We start from the raw sequence: 8,632 nt of genomic DNA, 5'->3' as shown, positions 1-8,632 counted from the left end.
GGAGATTTTGCAAAGGAAGATATGATGAGACTTAGGGATTTATGGATGCTGGAAAAGAGGAAGAGACAGCAGGGAAGATGCCAATGTTTGAGCTTGGAGTTGATTATTGGGAAAGGATGACAAGATCCATCCAATTTAACATATAGCCTTTGGAAAAACTTCTAGGTAAAGATCTTAAGTGGTTATTTGGAGATTCAGGATCATAGTTTATAAAAGGAATCTGTAAGGCTGTAGAGTAAGGAATCGTTGAGGCAGAAGTGATGTTGGGTAAAGACTATGGGCAGGAAATGGAGACAGAGAATGGAGAGTTAGTTGTGAAGAGGGCCAGGGCCAGGGATGAGTTCTTGAAATTACTCCCATTCAAGGCCACCAGGAGAAGGAAATGACATAAATAAAGGAAAAAGAAAAGAGGAGAGAGGGAGAGGGAGAGAGAGAGGGAGGGGAGAGGGAGAGGAGAGGAGAGGAGAGAGAGAGAGAGAGAGAGAGAGAGAGAGAGAGAGAGAGATATGAATATTAGAATATTAGAGGAAGATAATGTCATACCAAAGACTAATGAAGAACCCCTCCAAAGGAGGCAGGGTTGCTCAACAGATAAGAGGTTGCAGGATGTCAAGAAGGATGATCACTGAGAAAAGACTATTGGATGTGATGAAAACTTAGAGCATGTTCTGAATTGAGAAGGTGGGGGAAAAATCAGGTTGAAGGAATGTGAATTGGGTGAAAAGGTAAAAAGAATGAGGTACACTCTCCTCTTTCCGTGCTGCTCCAAGTCCCAGCTTCCATTCTCTCACAAGTACACATTACATCAAATCTACTGTTGCTCATTTAAACCATATTCTTCCTAAATACTGTCAAGTGGGCGGGGTATGGTCCGGTAGTAGAGTGCATGCTGAGCATGTGCAAGACCCTGAGTTTGATCCCCAGCACCAAAAGAGAAAAAGATAACTGACAGGAGGTTATAATACAAGGTTCTTTGCCCTCAGTTCCCCTGTGCCTTACCTAGCTGTGATGCAAAACACTCATATTTAGGGTCCTGATAATAATGGTAGGGTCGGGGTGGGAGAGAGAGAGAGAGAGAGAGAGAGAGAGAGAGAGAGAGAGAGAGAGATAGATAGATAGATTAATATAAGGTAAGGAAGGTGTCCATATCTTAAGTGTACAGGATGATGGAGTTTTATACATCATAGGGTATGTAATCACTATCCTGCCCTGATGCAGAATATTTCCAGTATTCTAAAAAACTCCCTCAGTGGCTCTGGCTTGACTATAGAAAACAGATTGAAGTCCAGAAAGAGCTCATGATGGGAAAGGGAAAGGGGAAATCCTTCGGAATAGTAGAGGGAATGATTTTTTAAATATACATTTACCTTTCTGAATTGATAGTCCTGAATTCAATGTTTTGGTTGCTCCTAAGGTGTAGGGTAGTATGATGGTACACTGTGGACACTGGGTCACTACCTGAATTTGAATATCTGTTTTCATTTCCTGGCTCTGTGACTTTCTGTGGTTTACTTTACATTTCCCTACCCCCATTTCCTCATCTGCAAATTGGAGCAATAAAGGTACCTGCTTTACAGGATGGTGAAGATTAAATGAGGCACTGAGAACAGTGCCTGGCAAATAATAAGCACTCAATAAATGTCAGATCTTGTAAAGCAATTAGTGAGAATCCCAGTTGCACTACCAGAGCCAATGGAGCATATATTTGGGATGAATCATGTTAACCCTTTACATCCCATCCTCAGCTCTATCCATTTTGCTTACAAGAACCAGGCTTCCCATTACATCTCCCCTTTTCTTACATATATACTCCTTTCAGAATTCAGTTCCTCCACATTATCTCTGTCTGTCCCATCTCTAGTCCCTGCACACACAGCTGAGGGAGTAGAAAGGCCACACCTAGCTCTGGTGGTGATTTTATCGAGACTTTTCCACCACACTGGCTGGGTCATCGGAAACCCTTGCTTAGTGTACATGTCAGCCAGTTCCCAAGAAATTCATCAGTGAGCTGAAGCTGAGGTGTATGTGTGACCCTCAGCTGCTCCCAGGGTTTGTGCCTTCCTTCTCCCACCCTGAGCTCACCTCAGGAGTTGGATCAGTTCTCCATAATCACAGCCCGGAGTGACAGCAAGGTGTGATGGATGGATAAGGAGCCACGGAGTGACACGGTGCTTGGTCAGGAACCCAAGGCTGTGTTTATGAGAAGGAAGAGGCTGTTTCCTGGAGCAAGCATAATGCAGCTCTAAAAAAGGCAGGGGAAATACATCATGCAAGGGAGCACAACCCTGGGAGGGCCGCTGGGAATCCGAGTACCCCAGCAGCCCTGGCGGGTCAAGGTGCCTCCGACAAGGCCTTTTTTTATAGGCCATTTGCGTGAGGGTTTGCTGCTGTTCCCTGCCCAGCTGACAGCCACTCAAGGTCTCAGTGGGGAGCTGGGAAACTAATCTTAGCTATTGCTTTCCAGGTCTTCTCCACTGGTCCTGCTGAAGCATTCAGTAAAGAAAGAAACTCTATTGTTTAAAAAAAAAACTGCAAAAACGACAATTTTGGCTGTTGGCTCTTGAATTGATGCAAATAGATGGAGACCATCAGCTTCTTCCTTTCCCTCTGGACTCAGGGGGAAAACAGTTTAACTGGATTTTCCCAGTGGCACCAAAATGTGTTTTCTCCAGAGTATTAATATATCCGCTTAAAGCCTAGCTTGGTGGTACTTGCCAGTTATCCCATCAACTTGGAGGTTGAGGCAGGGGACTCTTAAGTTTGAGGCCAGCCTCAGCAACTTGGTAAGACTCTCAGCAACTTATTGAGGCATCATATAAAAAAATAAAACAAAAAGGACTGGGGATGTAACTCAGTGGATGCAATCCTTAGTACCTCTCAGGAATCTATATTTATATATCCATAACTATTTATCCCTAAGGATTCTTTTTCCTCTGACTTCTTGAAGGTCCTGCTATGCTATGAAGGGGACTCAGGATAAAATGAGCACTCAGTATTAGCTTCACATGGCTACAGTAATAAAAGACCACAAGCTTAGTGGCTCTTCACACAGAAATCTTCTTACAGTTTTGGAAACGAGAAGTCTAAGCTGAGTTTTATGAGGTTGAAGTCAAGGTGCTAGTTGGGCTAGTTCCTTCCAAAGGCTTTAGTCTGCTCCTTGACTCTTCTGGCTTCTGGTGGCTGCTGGCATTTCTTGGCTTGCAGACCCTACCTTCTTTTTCAAAGCCATTAATAGTGTCCTCTATCTCTAAATGTGCACCCCCCTGCTTCTGTCATGTGGTCTTCTTTTTTATAGTCCAATTTCCTTCTGCTTCCCTCTTATAGGACATTGTGGCTAATTTAGGGCCACCTGGATAATCCAGACTATTCTCTCCATCTCCTGGTGCTGCAAAGTCCCTTTTGCCATATAAGGTAACATCCACACGTTCCAGGGCTAGAACATGGATATCTTTGAGGGCTGTGTTGTTTAATTATATGTGTCAACTTGACTGCACTTAGGTATGACCAGATAACTGGTAAAAATTATTTCTGAATATGTCTGTGCAGATGATTCAGTAGACTGAATCAAGAAGATCTACCCTCACCCATGGTGGGGGCACATCATTCAATCTGTTGGGTGGCTGAATAGGACAAAAATGTGGAGGGAGGGGGAATTTGGTCTTTCTGCTTGAGCTGAGACACTCAGCTCCTGTCCTTGAACATTGGACATCAGCACTCCTGGTTCTGGACTTTAGGACTCAGATCAGTACTTATACCAGTGACCTTTGATTCACAGACCTTCATTCTTGGACTGATTTCATGCCAGTGGGTTTCCTAGGTCTCCAGCTTGCAAATGGCGAGTTATGGAACTACTTGCATAGTTGAATGAACAAATTCCTGTAATGTATCTCCGTGTGTACACAGAGTGTGTGTGTATGGAGAGAGATAGGAGAGAGAGAAAGAGAGAAGCAGGGTACTTCTCATTCTCAGACAATAACAAATAATGCTTATTTCATTCTTGATTTGTGCTGCCTTCTCATCTTGGACCTTAGATGCCTTAACTCTTTTAACTTTTACAGCAACCTACAAGATAGGTACCATTATTATCCCCATCTTAGAGCTGGAGAAATAGAAGCATAAATAGGTTAAGTAACTTGCTCAAGATTTCTAGCAAGAAGCAAAACTGGAATGTGAACCCAAACACATAGCTATGGAGCTTTCTGCCAGTTCCTCTCTGTTCTTCCTACATCCTAGCAGTAGAAGGTTTATATGGCTTGTGATAGTCCTTGTCTCACTGATAAGGTGAAAGCGATACTGTGAACTAAGGGTCATCTAGAAGGTCTGTTGGCCAAATATTAGTTGTTTTTTTGTTTTTTCATTGTCTAGGTGTGTTCTTTTGTGCTCAGTATTACTCTTTGAAACTGAACAATCTTGGAGGCATAAGTGCTGTTGCTGACACCATTGTGTGAATAGGTTGACTAAGTAGTTTTTGTAATAGAAAGAGAAGCATGAAATTGGAGAGTTAAGAAAGAGAAAGCTGAGATGTCAGGGTCAAAAATCATGAAGCAGGTAGAAGGTTAGGGAATTAAACACTCAGGTTCAGCTCTGGAAAAAAGAGGTCATGGTGAAAACAAGGGTGAGATAGGGGAGGAGAAATAGAAAGGAAAGGAGAGGGAGAGGGAGAAGAAGTGGGAGGAGAGAGAGAGAGAGAGAGGGAGAGAGAGAGAGAGAGAGATAGTAGGGCAGGTTTGAAAAGTGAGAACTGAGGGTTTCAAGCCCACTGAAGTTTACTTCGAAGTAACCAAGCTGTAAATGTGGGAATGAATGAACAGCCAGGCATTGGAGTGGGCACTTATTGGGATGCAAGGTGGGGAAATAAGATGATGAAAGGGACTTACTCCACTGATTTTTGAGCTCAATAAAACACCAGTCCTTTACCATAATCCATTGATTTAGGAAGTGGCCATTGAATTACTGTATGCTCAGAACTTTTCTAAGAGCCACTGCTGGAGAGACACTGACCATAAAGAGTACAATCAAACATGATGCCTGGGTCCCAAATTGGCAACCCAAGGTACTAATTCTGAAAGTAATACTTTTGCCAGCAAAACATTTAAAATCTTGAACTAGAATATTTATGTTTGTTTAAGCATGTACTTTCCAGTTCACCACACTTCTCACATTCTATATTGACATATTCCCAACCCACTTCATTATTGCTTATACAACTCCTGAATAAAAAATGTTTGCAAAATTGGAGGTAAGGTCTTTTGCCCTGGAGTGGAGGCTGCCAAACTTTCAGAATGAAAGCTGTTAAGCCAAGGAAAACCATACTTATAACCATCTTAGTAACTCTAGAAGGTCACATGCCCGACCTTTTAGCCTCATTTGCCCACTAAGTGTACCTCATTAGAAGATCTGTGTGTCATGAATTTTACTACCACAAATTATAGGGTCAGATCCTTCCCATTTTTCCCTATACCCCTGGCTCTCCTGGGAGCCTTGAGGCTTTTCTTATTTTGAGTAAATGGGAAGTATATGTCTCACTGGTTTTAACGGGTGTGCAAGACTAATCTTTTTGCCTCCACATGGATGTAGGTTGTATGGCAGAGAGGGTGGTTTAGATCAGGACTCACTGGGTCCTGGCAGGGGCTGAGGAACTAATATTAAATCAGATGATTCTTCCCCAGCCTGGGGAAGTAGCTCAGTGACAGAGCACTTGCCTAGTACTTGATAATTGAGACCTTGGGTTCAATCCCCAACACCAGGGTAAACAAACAAGCAAACAAACAAATAAAAGAAGCCAAAACAAAATCAAAAAACTGTCCATGTAGATGATTCTACCTCAAGTGATAGATAACAGGCATAGGAAAGAGCTTAAACTCATTTACTAATTCAACAAACATTTATTGAATGCTAATATTTTGGTAAATACTTGTGTCACAGCAGTAAAAGACAGTCTCTGCCTTTATGAAAGATCTAACAAAGCAGCTACTCAGAAATCGAGTACGTAGTTCAAGGCATTTATTACAAAGATAAGGAAACTAGGACCATATTGAGCACATAGAACTTGAAAATGATAAAACCAGGACTGAACATACTTCTGGCCTCACATCCTCCTGAGTGATTTTAAATATGTTTTCATCTTCCACGATGATCCATCCATCCTACTGAAGTTGATCTTATTGTGGTACCTTAGCCTTGATTGTCTATTGTTTCTCCTATTTTCAAGGATGAACAATTTATCCAGTATTTGTAGAGCAACTTCTCTCCCTCATTTCTACTCCTTCCTCTATTTACGTTACATCCAAAGTCTTCATCTTCGTTGCTTTCTATACTAATGGATTAAATCCATAGGTGATGGAAATATTCCATCTCTTGAATGTGGAGATTAAATAGGCATATAAATTTGTCAAACTTGTCAACCTGTACACTTAAAATGGGTGTGGGGAGTGCCTGTAATCTCTGCTACCTGAGAGACTGAGGCAGAAGAGTCTTTAGTTCAAGGGCAGTCCAGGCAACATAGTGAAAACCCATCTAAAAAAAAAGTGTGTCTAATTGTGGGTTATACATCAATAAAGTAATTTTTTGAAAAGGTATCTTTTGAAATAAAATTGCCTCTGCAAAGAGGCAGATAGGATCTAAATAGCACAAGTCAGGGCTTAAAATGCACAGACTTAATGCGTGAGAAGAATTGCAAAGGAAGATGGTCTCATTTGCCATGTGTCTGTTATGATTCTAGTGTTTAAATATTTGTTTTATTTTTGTGTATTTTCTGGAAGGAGGAGAAAGAGGGGGACAGGAAACAACATAGTCTTTAATATTAAAGCCCAATATTCTATTAATCTATAAACTAAGCACTGTTACTTTATAAACTAAGCACTGTTCTTGACCTGGAGGAAAAACTAGCTAGCATGACTTATGGAGGTGGCATCAGAGAGGCATGTAAATACAAGCACATCTATTCTATTTTATAGCTGATTTAAAGACTTTTCAAGCATAGCTTTAATTAAACATGATTTTCACAATCTGAGCTGACTTAAAACTTAATGATCCCAAATGAAAATCAACTCCACTATTTGCAGCATGATTGGGGTCTAAAGGACAGAAATGGAATTTTAGGTCCACCACAGTCTAATTTCGTTCTGGGACATTTGTTAAGATATTTTTCTGGGGTCCTGACTCAGTTTATCAACCTGCAAGTAAGTTTGGCACTTTCCACATCTCTGAATATGACATGTGTGTGCATGTGTGCCTGAAGTTGGCAGTCTCCTTATCTCTTCTGTCAACTAAGAAGCATCTTCAAACTCCTGGAAATGAGACATTACATTCATTTTTACAATAGTATAAGTATGTACCATGGCTTCTGTGGTTACCTGATAAATCTTATTTCCTTTTCCTTTTCTAACTTCAAATTATAATTGAAATTTTATGTATAAGGGGCTCAGTTAAATACCCTTGGTGTGCCCCCGTGGAAGCACCATAGAGCTGGTGAACTCTTGACAGGGGGTCCAAATAATAACTAGTTCACTGAAGTCACCCAGTTTTTCTCCAGCCTCACCCCAGTCTCAGGATGATGGACATTGCATTTTGGGGAATGATTCATACAGGACTTAATCCTAATAATACCCTAGATTTGCTGGGCACTTTATGCATTTCATGGTACTTTCACATACATTATCCTCATAACCAGTCTGGGAAGTATATTGGACAGATTTTTATCCCCATTTAATTGATAAAAAACCCAGACTCAGAGAATACTTGAGATTTGCCCAAGGTCATATAGTGAGTCAGCAGCAGAATTGGAACAAGGACCAGGAGCCATGGATGATTAACTAGACAAGAATGGAATAGAAAACCTTTATAATTATCTTATAAGGATTAAGCAGACAAACACCTAAGTAGGGAAGCCCAGTACCTACTCTGGGCCCAGCATTATAAGAGGTGCTTTATCAATGTTATCATATTTATGATCATAGAGAGTAGGTGGGGTTGTGGTTATGTAGGTAAAATGAATTTTTATTATTCCATTTTGCAGGAGAGGAAAATAAGGGTCCCAAAGGATGAGTAACTTGTTTAAGGTACTAGAAGGAAATCCACTCACTCTGCTCTTCCTTTTATTTTTTATTTATTTGACAATTAAAAATTATCTTATATTTGTATATATTTATGGTGTACAACATGATATATATATATATATATATATATATATATATATATATATATATATACATATATATATACACACACGCACACACATACATACATACATATATACACATACATGCATATGCACATTGTGGAATGACTAAATTAATCTAATTAACATATTCATTTACTCAGATGCTTGTTTTTTGGTGGGGAGATCACTTAAAAATCTACAAGCAGTCTTCAAGTATACAATGTGTTGTTAACTGTAGTCACCATGTTGTACAATAGATCTTTGTCCCTCCTATCTAACTGAAATTTTGTATCCTTTGACTGACATCTGCACCTCTTCACTCCAGCCCCTGGTTATACCATCATTCCATTCTCTGCTTCTGGTAAGACTTTTTAGATGACACATATAAATGAGATCATGTGGTATATGTCTTTCTGTGCCTGGAATGTTTCACTTAGCATAATGACCTCCAGGTTCATCCATGTTGTCACA

The sequence above is a fragment of the Callospermophilus lateralis genome, chromosome 15 (assembly GCF_048772815.1).
Source record: "Callospermophilus lateralis isolate mCalLat2 chromosome 15, mCalLat2.hap1, whole genome shotgun sequence".
NCBI lineage: Eukaryota > Metazoa > Chordata > Mammalia > Rodentia > Sciuridae > Callospermophilus > Callospermophilus lateralis.
Note: the sequence above shows the minus strand (reverse complement) of the source record.